Source organism: Phyllobates terribilis, unplaced genomic scaffold, assembly GCF_046119375.1.
Source record: "Phyllobates terribilis strain yellow unplaced genomic scaffold, ASM4611937v1 Scaffold_4__5_contigs__length_816908805, whole genome shotgun sequence".
NCBI lineage: Eukaryota > Metazoa > Chordata > Amphibia > Anura > Dendrobatidae > Phyllobates > Phyllobates terribilis.
Window position 1 is genome coordinate 135,604,545 of NW_027362764.1, and position 14,077 is coordinate 135,618,621.

Sequence of the window (14,077 nt, forward strand, 5' to 3'; positions counted from 1 at the left end):
TGGGAAAACTTTGAAAGTATCCCCAAGTGCAGTTGCAAAAACCAACAAGCGCTACAAAAAAACTGGCTCACATGAGGACCGCCCCAGGAAAGGAAGACCAAGAGTCACCTCTGCTTCTGAGGATAAGTTTATCCGAGTCACCAGCCTCAGAAATCGCAGGTTAACAGCAGCTCAGATTAGAGACCAGGTCAATGCCACACAGAGTTCTAGCAGCTGACACATCTCTTCAACAACTGTTAAGAGGAGACTTTGTGCAGCAGGCATTCATGGTAAAATAGCTGCTAGGAAACCACTGCTAAGGACAGGCAACAAGCAGAAGAGACTTGCTTGGGCTAAAGAACACAAGGAATGGACATTAGACCAGTGGAAATGTGTGCTTTGGTCTGATGAGTCCAAATTTGAGATCTTTGGTTCCAACCACCGTGTCTTTGTGCGAAGCAGAAAAGGTGAACGGATGGACTCTACATGCCTGGTTCCCACCGTGAAGCATGGAGGAGGAGGTGTGATGGTGTGGGGGTGCTTTGCTGGTGACACTGTTGGGGATTTATTCAAAATTGAAGGCATACTGAACCAGCATGGCTACCACAGCATCTTGCAGCGGCATGCTATTCCATCCGGTTTGCGTTTAGTTGGACCATCATTTATTTTTCAACAGGACAATGACCCCAAACACACCTCCAGGCTGTGTGAGGGCTATTTGACCAAGAAGGAGAGTGATGGGGTGCTACGCCAGATGACCTGGCCTCCACAGTCACCAGACCTGAACCCAATCGAGATGGTTTGGGGTGAGCTGGACCGCAGAGTGAAGGCAAAAGGGCCAACAAGTGCTAAGCATCTCTGGGAACTCCTTCAAGATTGTTGGAAGACCATTTCCGGTGACTACCTCTTGAAGCTCATCAAGAGAATGCCAAGAGTGTGCAAAGCAGTCATCAAAGCAAAAGGTGGCTACTTTGAAGAACCTAGAATATAAGACATATTTTCAGTTGTTTCACACTTTTTTGTTAAGTATATAATTCCACATGTGTTAATTCATAGTTTTGATGCCTTCAGTGTGAATGTACAATTTTCATAGTCATGAAAATACAGAAAAATCTTTAAATGAAAAGGTGTGTCCAAACTTTTGGTCTGTACTGTACGTGTGTGGTGTATATATACATACAGGAGCTGTGCTGTATATACATGTGTGTGGTGTATATATATGTAGCGCCCCGAGGGTTCGGTTGCTACAGGGGTATTGCACCTCAACCAGAGCTGTGATATTCCACTCCCAGGTAAGGATGGAGTGTGGACCAGGGCTCAGTTAGCTGCACACACACACTCACCCCATTTCCGGGGGACAGCTCAACGGTGCTCCCATTTATGTAGGCACAACTGACCATGTCCCTGGCTGGAGTGGGGAGGGGGGAGAGAACCCAGTGATGTAGGAGCAGAGGGGATGGTTTCTGGAGAATAGTAAGGAGCTCATTGGGTGCAGGTCACCTGAGCTCAACACAGAGAAGCAGATAAAAGGTGAGAGCCATCTTTAGAGTAGAAGTCGAGTCCAGTCAGGGGGTTCAGAAGGGAGACAGAGCTGACAGGGAGCCGAGGCTCAGCCTGAGCTCAGCTCCACGAGGCAGGCCTAGAGAGAAGGCCGGAGCAAGAGAAGAGAAGAGAAGAAGGAGAAGGCGAAGGAAGGAGAAGAGACAGAGGAGTAGAAAGGCTCCAGAAACAAGAAGGCAGAAGGGACCCTAAGAGAGCAGAACGGACAGCAACCGTTGCAAACCCGCGTTATATCGGGTGAAGGGTCAGGCTGTGGAAGGGTACCGGATTCCCAAGTTGGTGGAGGTGAATCATCCCTCAGCCAAGAACCGGAGGTTGTGATCATTTATTGGTGCGACCCCCCGCCAAACCTGCTAGGAAGGCGCCATATAGGATAGCAGGAAGTGGAGGCCAACGCTTACCCGACACGGTCTGCGGTAGCTGGACAGAAGTTTGGTCACTGGTGGGGCACGAGAGGCCAGAGAAAGGACAGAAGGGGGTCCTGTGCCATACTCCTGAATTGCAAGGGGGTTGACCGAGCTCCTAACCTGGTGGACGCAGCACGGCTTGGGCAGTCATTGCTGACAGAAGTGACTTGGATAACAACTGTGAGTAAAAACCCTGGACTGCACCATTGGACTCTGTGTGATTTCTGCTGCGCCTGCACCATCACCCCCAGCATCCACCTACACTGCCCTGAGGCTACACTCTTCCCGTGGGGAGTTATCCTACCCCTGTGCGGCACACCAACACCAGCCTCAGCGGTCTGCCTCGCAGCGGCGGTTATCTCTGACTGCAATCCACGGGTGGTGTAGTCGGACATTCACAAATCTATAAATAGACTGCCACAACATTTGGTCTGACCACCCTGAGCCACGGGATCGGGTTGCCACTACTACCCCCAGCATCGTACAGAAGGCCCGGTTCCGGGTACCCCATGGCCCAGGGGGCGAGTCATATACATACAGGAACTGTGCTGTATACACATGTGTAGTGTATATATACATACAGGAGCTGCACTGTATACACGTGTGTGATGTATATATACATACAGGAGCTGTGCTGTATACACGTGTGTGATGTATATATACATACAGGAGCTGCACTGTATACACGTGTGTGATGTATATATACATACAGGAGCTGCACTGTATACACGTGTGTGGTGTATATATACATACAGGAGCTGCACTGTATACACGTGTGTGGTGTATATATACGTACAGGAGCTGTGCTGTATACACGTGTGTGGTGTATATATATATACAGGAGCTGTGCTGTATACACGTGTGTGGTGTATATATACATACAGGAACTGTGCTGTATACACGTGTGTGGTGTATATATACATACAGGAGCTGTGCTGTATACACAGGTGTAGTATATATATACATACAGGAGCTGTGCTGTATACACGTGTGTGATGTATATATACATACAGGAGCTGTGCTGTACACACGTGTGTGGTGTATATATACATACAGGAACTGTGCTGTATACACGTGTGTGGTGTATACATATATACAGGAGCTGTGCTGTATACACGTGTGTGGTGTATATATACATACAGGAGCTGTGCTGTACACACGTGTGTGGTGTATATATACGTACAGGAGCTGTGCTGTATACACGTGTGTGGTGTATATATACATACAGGAGCTGTGCTGTATACACGTGTGTGGTGTATATATACGTACAGGAGCTGTGCTGTATACACGTGTGTGATGTATATATACATACAGGAGCTGTGCTGTATACACGTGTGGTGTATATATACATACAGGAGCTGTGCTGTATACACGTGTGTGGTGTATATATATATACAGGAGCTGTGCTGTATACACGTGTGTGGTGTATATATACATACAGGAACTGTGCTGTATACACGTGTGTGGTGTATATATACATACAGGAGCTGTGCTGTATACACGTGTGTAGTGTATATATAAGTACAGGAGCTGTGCTGCATAGACGTGTGTGGTGTATATATACATACAGGAGCTGTGCTGTATACACGTGTGTGGTGTATATATACATACAGGAGCTGTGCTGTATACACGTGTGTCGTGTATATATACATATAGGAGCTGTGCTGTATACGTGTGTGGTGTATATATACGTACAGGAGCTGTGCTGCATAGACGTGTGTGGTGTATATATACATACAGGAGCTGTGCTGTATACACGTGTGTGGTGTATATATACATATAGGAGCTGTGCTGTATACACGTGTGTGGTGTATATATACATACAGGAGCTGTGCTGTATACACGTGTGTCGTGTATATATACATACAGGAGCTGTGCTGTATACGTGTGTGGTGTATATATACATACAGGAGCTGTGCTGTATACACGTGTGTGGTGTATATATACATACAGGAACTGTGCTGTATACACGTGTGTGATGTATATATACATACAGGAGCTGTGCTGTACACACGTGTGTGGTGTATATATACGTACAGGAGCTGTGCTGTATACACGTGTGTGGTGTATATATATATACAGGAGCTGTGCTGTATACACGTGTGTGGTGTATATATACATACAGGAACTGTGCTGTATACACGTGTGTGATGTATATATACATACAGGAGCTGTGCTGTACACACGTGTGTGGTGTATATATACATACAGGAGCTGTGCTGTATACGTGTGTGGTGTATATATACATGCAGGAGCTGTGCTGTATACACGTGTGGTGTATATATACATACAGGAGCTGTGCTGTATACACGTGTGTGCTGTATATATACGTACAGGAGCTGTGCTGTATACACGTGTGTGGTGTATATTTACGTACAGGAGCTGTGCTGTATACACGTGTGTGGTGTATGTATACATACAGGAGCTGTGCTGTATACACGTGTGTGGTGTATATATACGTACAGGAGCTGTGCTGTATACACGTGTGTGATGTATATATACATACAGGAGCTGCACTGTATACACGTGTGTGGTGTATATATACGTACAGGAGCTGTGCTGTATACACGTGTGTGGTGTATATATACGTACAGGAGCTGTGCTGTATACACGTGTGTGATGTATATATACATACAGGAGCTGTGCTGTACACACGTGTGTGGTGTATATATACATACAGGAGCTGTGCTGTATACGTGTGTGGTGTATATATACATGCAGGAGCTGTGCTGTATACACGTGTGGTGTATATAGACGTACAGGAGCTGTGCTGTATACACGTGTGTGGTGTATATATACGTACAGGAGCTGTGCTGTATACACGTGTGTGGTGTATATTTACGTACAGGAGCTGTGCTGTATACACGTGTGTAGTGTATGTATACATACAGGAGCTGTGCTGTATACACGTGTGTGGTGTATATATACGTACAGGAGCTGTGCTGTATACACGTGTGTGATGTATATATACATACAGGAGCTGCACTGTATACACGTGTGTGGTGTATATATACGTACAGGAGCTGTGCTGTATACACGTGTGTGGTGTATATATACGTACAGGAGCTGTGCTGTATACACGTGTGTAGTGTATATATAAGTACAGGAGCTGTGCTGCATAGACGTGTGTGGTGTATATATACATACAGGAGCTGTGCTGTATACACGTGTGTGGTGTATATATACATACAGGAGCTGTGCTGTATACACGTGTGTCGTGTATATATACATACAGGAGCTGTGCTGTATACGTGTGTGGTGTATATATACATACAGGAGCTGTGCTGTATACACGTGTGTGGTGTATATATACATACAGGAGCTGTGCTGTATACACGTGTGTGATGTATATATACATACAGGAGCTGTGCTGTACACACGTGTGTGGTGTATATATACATACAGGAACTGTGCTGTATACACGTGTGTGATGTATATATACATACAGGAGCTGTGCTGTACACACGTGTGTGGTGTATATATACATACAGGAACTGTGCTGTATACACGTGTGTGGTGTATATATACGTACAGGAGCTGTGCTGTATACACGTGTGTGGTGTATATATACGTACAGGACCTGTGCTGTATACACGTGTGTAGTGTATATATACGTACAGGAGCTGTGCTGCATAGACGTGTGTGGTGTATATATACATACAGGAGCTGTGCTGTATACACGTGTGTGGTGTATATATATATATATATATACAGGAGCTGTGCTGTATACACGTGTGTCGTGTATATATACATACAGGAGCTGTGCTGTATACGTGTGTGGTGTATATATACGTACAGGAACTGTGCTGTATACACGTGTGTGATGTATATATACATACAGGAGCTGTGCTGTACACACGTGTGTGGTGTATATATACATACAGGAGCTGTGCTGTATACACGTGTGTGGTGTATATATACGTACAGGAGCTGTGCTGTATACACGTGTGTGATGTATATATACATACAGGAGCTGTGCTGTACACACGTGTGTGGTGTATATATACATACAGGAACTGTGCTGTATACACGTGTGTGGTGTATATATACGTACAGGAGCTGTGCTGTATACACGTGTGTGGTGTATATATACGTACAGGAGCTGTGCTGTATACACGTGTGTGGTGTATATATACATACAGGAGCTGTGCTGTATACACGTGTGTGGTGTATATATACGTACAGGAGCTGTGCTGTATACACGTGTGTGGTGTATATATACATACAGGAGCTGTGCTGTATACACGTGTGTGGTGTATATATACGTACAGGAGCTGTGCTGTATACACGTGTGTGGTGTATATATACGTACAGGAGCTGTGCTGTATACACGTGTGTGATGTATATATACATACAGGAGCTGCACTGTATACACGTGTGTGCTGTATATATACGTACAGGAGCTGTGCTGTATACACGTGTGTGGTGTATATTTACGTACAGGAGCTGTGCTGTATACACGTGTGTGGTGTATGTATACATACAGGAGCTGTGCTGTATACACGTGTGTGGTGTATATATACGTACAGGAGCTGTGCTGTATACACGTGTGTGATGTATATATACATACAGGAGCTGCACTGTATACACGTGTGTGGTGTATATATACGTACAGGAGCTGTGCTGTATACACGTGTGTGGTGTATATATACATACAGGAGCTGTGCTGTATACACGTGTGTCGTGTATATATACATACAGGAGCTGTGCTGTATACGTGTGTGGTGTATATATACATACAGGAGCTGTGCTGTATACACGTGTGTGGTGTATATATACGTACAGGAGCTGTGCTGTATACACGTGTGTGGTGTATATATACGTACAGGAGCTGTGCTGCATAGACGTGTGTGGTGTATATATATATACAGGAGCTGTGCTGTATACATGTGTGTGGTGTATATATACATACAGCAGCTGTGCTGTATACACGTGTGTCGTGTATATATACATACAGGAGCTGTGCTGTATACATGTGTGGTGTATATATACATACAGGAGCTGTGCTGTATACACGTGTGTGGTGTATATATACATACAGGAGCTGTGCTGTATACACGTGTGTGGTGTATATATACGTACAGGAGCTGTGTTGTATACACGTGTGGTGTATATATACATACAGGAGCTGTGCTGTATACACGTGTGTGGTGTATATATACGTACAGGAGCTGTGCTGTATACACGTGTGTGGTGTATATATACATACAGGAGCTGTGCTGCATACACGTGTGTGGTGTATATATACATACAGGAGCTGTGCTGTATACACGTGTGTGGTGTATATATATATACAGGAGCTGTGCTGTATACACGTGTGTGGTGTATATATACATACAGGAGCTGTGTTGTATACACGTGTGTGGTGTATATATACGTACAGGAGCTGTGCTGTATACACGTGTGTGGTGTATATATACGTACAGGAGCTGTGCTGCATAGACGTGTGTGGTGTATATATATATACAGGAGCTGTGCTGTATACATGTGTGTGGTGTATATATACATACAGCAGCTGTGCTGTATACACGTGTGTCGTGTATATATACATACAGGAGCTGTGCTGTATACGTGTGTGGTGTATATATACATACAGGAGCTGTGCTGTATACACGTGTGTGGTGTATATATACATACAGGAGCTGTGCTGTATACACGTGTGTGATGTATATATACATACAGGAGCTGTGCTGTACACACGTGTGTGGTGTATATATACATACAGGAGCTGTGCTGTATACACGTGTGGTGTATATATACATACAGGAGCTGTGCTGTATACACGTGTGTGGTGTATATATACGTACAGGAGCTGTGCTGTATACACGTGTGTGGTGTATATATACATACAGGAGCTGTGCTGCATACACGTGTGTGGTGTATATATACGTACAGGAGCTGTGCTGTATACACGTGTGTGGTGTATATATATATATACAGGAGCTGTGCTGTATACACGTGTGTGGTGTATATATACATACAGGAGCTGTGCTGTATACACGTGTGTGGTGTATATATACGTACAGGAGCTGTGCTGTATACACGTGTGGTGTATATATACATACAGGAGCTGTGCTGTATACACGTGTGTGGTGTATATATACATACAGGAGCTGTGCTGTATACACGTGTGTGGTGTATATATACGTACAGGAGCTGTGCTGTATACACGTGTGGTGTATATATACATACAGGAGCTGTGTTGTATACACGTGTGTGGTGTATATATACGTACAGGAGCTGTGCTGTATACACGTGTGGTGTATATATACATACAGGAGCTGTGCTGTATACACGTGTGTGGTGTGTATATATACATACAGGAGCTGTGCTGTATACACAGGTGTAGTATATATATATATACATACAGGAGCTGTGCTGTATACACGTGTGTGCTGTATATATACATACAGGAGCTGTGCTGTATACACGTGTGTGGTGTATATATACATACAGGAGCTGTGCTGTATACACGTGTGTGGTGTATATATATATACAGGAGCTGTGCTGTATACACGTGTGTGGTGTATATATACATACAGGAGCTGTGTTGTATACACGTGTGTGGTGTATATATACGTATAGGAGCTGTGCTGTATACACGTGTGGTGTATATATACATACAGGAGCTGTGCTGTATACACGTGTGTGGTGTATATATACATACAGGAGCTGTGCTGTATACACGTGTGTGGTGTATATATACGTACAGGAGCTGTGCTGTATACACGTGTGTGGTGTATATATACGTACAGGAGCTGTGCTGTATACACGTGTGTGGTGTATATATACGTACAGGAGCTGTGCTGTATACACGTGTGTAGTGTATATATACGTACAGGAGCTGTGCTGCATAGACGTGTGTGATGTATATATACATACAGGAGCTGTGCTGTATACACGTGTGTGGTGTATATATACGTACAGGAGCTGTGCTGTATACACGTGTGTGGTGTATATATACGTACAGGAGCTGTGCTGTATATATACGTACAGGAGCTGTGCTGTATACACGTGTGTAGTGTATATATACGTACAGGAGCTGTGCTGCATAGACGTGTGTGATGTATATATACATACAGGAGCTGTGCTGTATACACGTGTGTGGTGTATATATACGTACAGGAGCTGTGCTGTATACACGTGTGTGGTGTATATATACATACAGGAGCTGTGCTGTATACACGTGTGTGGTGTATATATACGTACAGGAGCTGTGCTGTATACACGTGTGTGGTGTATATATACGTACAGGAGCTGTGCTGTATATATACGTACAGGAGCTGTGCTGTATACACGTGTGTGGTGTATATATACATACAGGAGCTGTGCTGTATACACGTGTGTGGTGTATATATACGTACAGGAGCTGTGCTGTATACACGTGTGTGGTGTATATATACGTACAGGAGCTGTGCTGTATATATACGTACAGGAGCTGTGCTGTATACACGTGTGTGGTGTATATATACGTACAGGAGCTGTGCTGTATACACGTGTGTGGTGTATATATACGTACAGGAGCTGTGCTGTATATATACGTACAGGAGCTGTGCTGTATACACGTGTGTAGTGTATATATACGTACAGGAGCTGTGCTGCATAGACGTGTGTGATGTATATATACATACAGGAGCTGTGCTGTATACACGTGTGTGGTGTATATATACGTACAGGAGCTGTGCTGTATACACGTGTGTGGTGTATATATACATACAGGAGCTGTGCTGTATACACGTGTGTGGTGTATATATACGTACAGGAGCTGTGCTGTATACACGTGTGTGGTGTATATATACGTACAGGAGCTGTGCTGTATATATACGTACAGGAGCTGTGCTGTATACACGTGTGTGGTGTATATATACATACAGGAGCTGTGCTGTATACACGTGTGTGGTGTATATATACGTACAGGAGCTGTGCTGTATACACGTGTGTGGTGTATATATACGTACAGGAGCTGTGCTGTATATATACGTACAGGAGCTGTGCTGTATACACGTGTGTGGTGTATATATACATGCAGGAGCTGTGCTGTATACACGTGTGGTGTATATATACATACAGGAGCTGTGCTGTATACACGTGTGTGGTGTATATATACATACAGGAGCTGTGCTGTATACACGTGTGTGGTGCATATATACGTACAGGAGCTGTGCTGTATACACGTGTGTGGTGTATATATACGTACAGGAGCTGTGCTGTACACACGTGTGTGGTGTATATATACGTACAGGAGCTGTGCTGTATACACGTGTGTGGTGTATATATACATACAGGAGCTGTGCTGTATACACGTGTGTGGTGTATATATATATATATACAGGAGCTGTGCTGTATACACGTGTGTGGTGTATATATACATACAGGAGCTGTGCTGTATACGTGTGTGGTGTATATATACATGCAGGAGCTGTGCTGTATACAAGTGTGGTGTATATATACATACAGGAGCTGTGCTGTATACACGTGTGTGGTGTATATATACGTACAGGAGCTGTGCTGTATACACGTGTGTGGTGTATATATACGTACAGGAGCTGTGCTGTATACACGTGTGGTGTATATATACATACAGGAGCTGTGCTGTATACACGTGTGTGGTGTATATATACGTACAGGAGCTGTGCTGTATACACGTGTGTGCTGTATATATACGTACAGGAGCTGTGCTGTATACACGTGTGTGGTGTATATATACATACAGGAGCTGTGCTGTATACACGTGTGTGGTGTATATATACGTACAGGAGCTGTGCTGTATACACGTGTGTGGTGTATATATACATACAGGAGCTGTGCTGTATACGTGTGTGGTGTATATATACATGCAGGAGCTGTGCTGTATACACGTGTGGTGTATATATACATACAGGAGCTGTGCTGTATACACGTGTGTGGTGTATATATACGTACAGGAGCTGTGCTGTATACACGTGTGTGGTGTATATATACGTACAGGAGCTGTGCTGTATACACGTGTGTGGTGTATATATACATACAGGAGCTGTGCTGCATACACGTGTGTGGTGTATATATACATACAGGAGCTGTGCTGTATACACGTGTGTGGTGTATATATATATACAGGAGCTGTGCTGTATACACGTGTGTGGTGTATATATACATACAGGAGCTGTGTTGTATACACGTGTGTGGTGTATATATACGTACAGGAGCTGTGCTGTATACACGTGTGTGGTGTATATATACGTACAGGAGCTGTGCTGCATAGACGTGTGTGGTGTATACATATATACAGGAGCTGTGCTGTATACATGTGTGTGGTGTATATATACATACAGCAGCTGTGCTGTATACACGTGTGTCGTGTATATATACATACAGGAGCTGTGCTGTATACGTGTGTGGTGTATATATACATACAGGAGCTGTGCTGTATACACGTGTGTGGTGTATATATACATACAGGAGCTGTGCTGTATACACGTGTGTGATGTATATATACATACAGGAGCTGTGCTGTACACACGTGTGTGGTGTTTATATACATACAGGAGCTGTGCTGTATACACGTGTGGTGTATATATACATACAGGAGCTGTGCTGTATACACGTGTGTGGTGTATATATACGTACAGGAGCTGTGCTGTATACACGTGTGTGGTGTATATATACATACAGGAGCTGTGCTGCATACACGTGTGTGGTGTATATATACGTACAGGAGCTGTGCTGTATACACGTGTGTGGTGTATATATATATACAGGAGCTGTGCTGTATACACGTGTGTGGTGTATATATACATACAGGAGCTGTGTTGTATACACGTGTGTGGTGTATATATACGTACAGGAGCTGTGCTGTATACACGTGTGGTGTATATATACATACAGGAGCTGTGCTGTATACACGTGTGTGGTGTGTATATATACATACAGGAGCTGTGCTGTATACACAGGTGTAGTATATATATATATACATACAGGAGCTGTGCTGTATACACGTGTGTGCTGTATATATACATACAGGAGCTGTGCTGTATACACGTGTGTGGTGTATATATACATACAGGAGCTGTGCTGTATACACGTGTGTGGTGTATATATATATACAGGAGCTGTGCTGTATACACGTGTGTGGTGTATATATACATACAGGAGCTGTGTTGTATACACGTGTGTGGTGTATATATACGTATAGGAGCTGTGCTGTATACACGTGTGGTGTATATATACATACAGGAGCTGTGCTGTATACACGTGTGTGGTGTATATATACATACAGGAGCTGTGCTGTATACACGTGTGTGGTGTATATATACGTACAGGAGCTGTGCTGTATACACGTGTGTGGTGTATATATACGTACAGGAGCTGTGCTGTATACACGTGTGTGGTGTATATATACGTACAGGAGCTGTGCTGTATACACGTGTGTGGTGTATATATACGTACAGGAGCTGTGCTGTATACACGTGTGTGGTGTATATATACATACAGGAGCTGTGCTGTATACACGTGTGTGGTGTATATATACATACAGGAGCTGTGCTGTATACACGTGTGTGGTGTATATATACGTACAGGAGCTGTGCTGTATACACGTGTGTGGTGTATATATACGTACAGGAGCTGTGCTGTATACACGTGTGTGGTGTATATATACGTACAGGAGCTGTGCTGTATACACGTGTGTAGTGTATATATACGTACAGGAGCTGTGCTGCATAGACGTGTGTGATGTATATATACATACAGGAGCTGTGCTGTATACACGTGTGTGGTGTATATATACGTACAGGAGCTGTGCTGTATACACGTGTGTGGTGTATATATACGTACAGGAGCTGTGCTGTATATATACGTACAGGAGCTGTGCTGTATACACGTGTGTAGTGTATATATACGTACAGGAGCTGTGCTGCATAGACGTGTGTGATGTATATATACATACAGGAGCTGTGCTGTATACACGTGTGTGGTGTATATATACGTACAGGAGCTGTGCTGTATACACGTGTGTGGTGTATATATACGTACAGGAGCTGTGCTGTATATATACGTACAGGAGCTGTGCTGTATACACGTGTGTGGTGTATATATACATACAGGAGCTGTGCTGTATACACGTGTGTGGTGTATATATACGTACAGGAGCTGTGCTGTATATATACGTACAGGAGCTGTGCTGTATACACGTGTGTGGTGTATATATACATGCAGGAGCTGTGCTGTATACACGTGTGGTGTATATATACATACAGGAGCTGTGCTGTATACACGTGTGTGGTGTATATATACATACAGGAGCTGTGCTGTATACACGTGTGTGGTGCATATATACGTACAGGAGCTGTGCTGTATACACGTGTGTGGTGTATATATACGTACAGGAGCTGTGCTGTACACACGTGTGTGGTGTATATATACGTACAGGAGCTGTGCTGTATACACGTGTGTGGTGTATATATACATACAGGAGCTGTGCTGTATACACGTGTGTGGTGTATATATACATACAGGAGCTGTGCTGTACACACGTGTGTGGTGTATATATACGTACAGGAGCTGTGCTGTATATATACGTACAGGAGCTGTGCTGTATACACGTGTGTGGTGTATATATACATACAGGAGCTGTGCTGTATACACGTGTGTGGTGTATATATACGTACAGGAGCTGTGCTGTATATATACGTACAGGAGCTGTGCTGTATACACGTGTGTGGTGTATATATACATGCAGGAGCTGTGCTGTATACACGTGTGGTGTATATATACATACAGGAGCTGTGCTGTATACACGTGTGTGGTGTATATATACATACAGGAGCTGTGCTGTATACACGTGTGTGGTGCATATATACGTACAGGAGCTGTGCTGTATACACGTGTGTGGTGTATATATACGTACAGGAGCTGTGCTGTACACACGTGTGTGGTGTATATATACGTACAGGAGCTGTGCTGTATACACGTGTGTGGTGTATATATACATACAGGAGCTGTGCTGTATACACGTGTGTGGTGTATATATATATATATACAGGAGCTGTGCTGTATACACGTGTGTGGTGTATATATACATACAGGAGCTGTGCTGTATACGTGTGTGGTGTATATATACATACAGGAGCTGTGCTGTATACACGTGTGTGGTG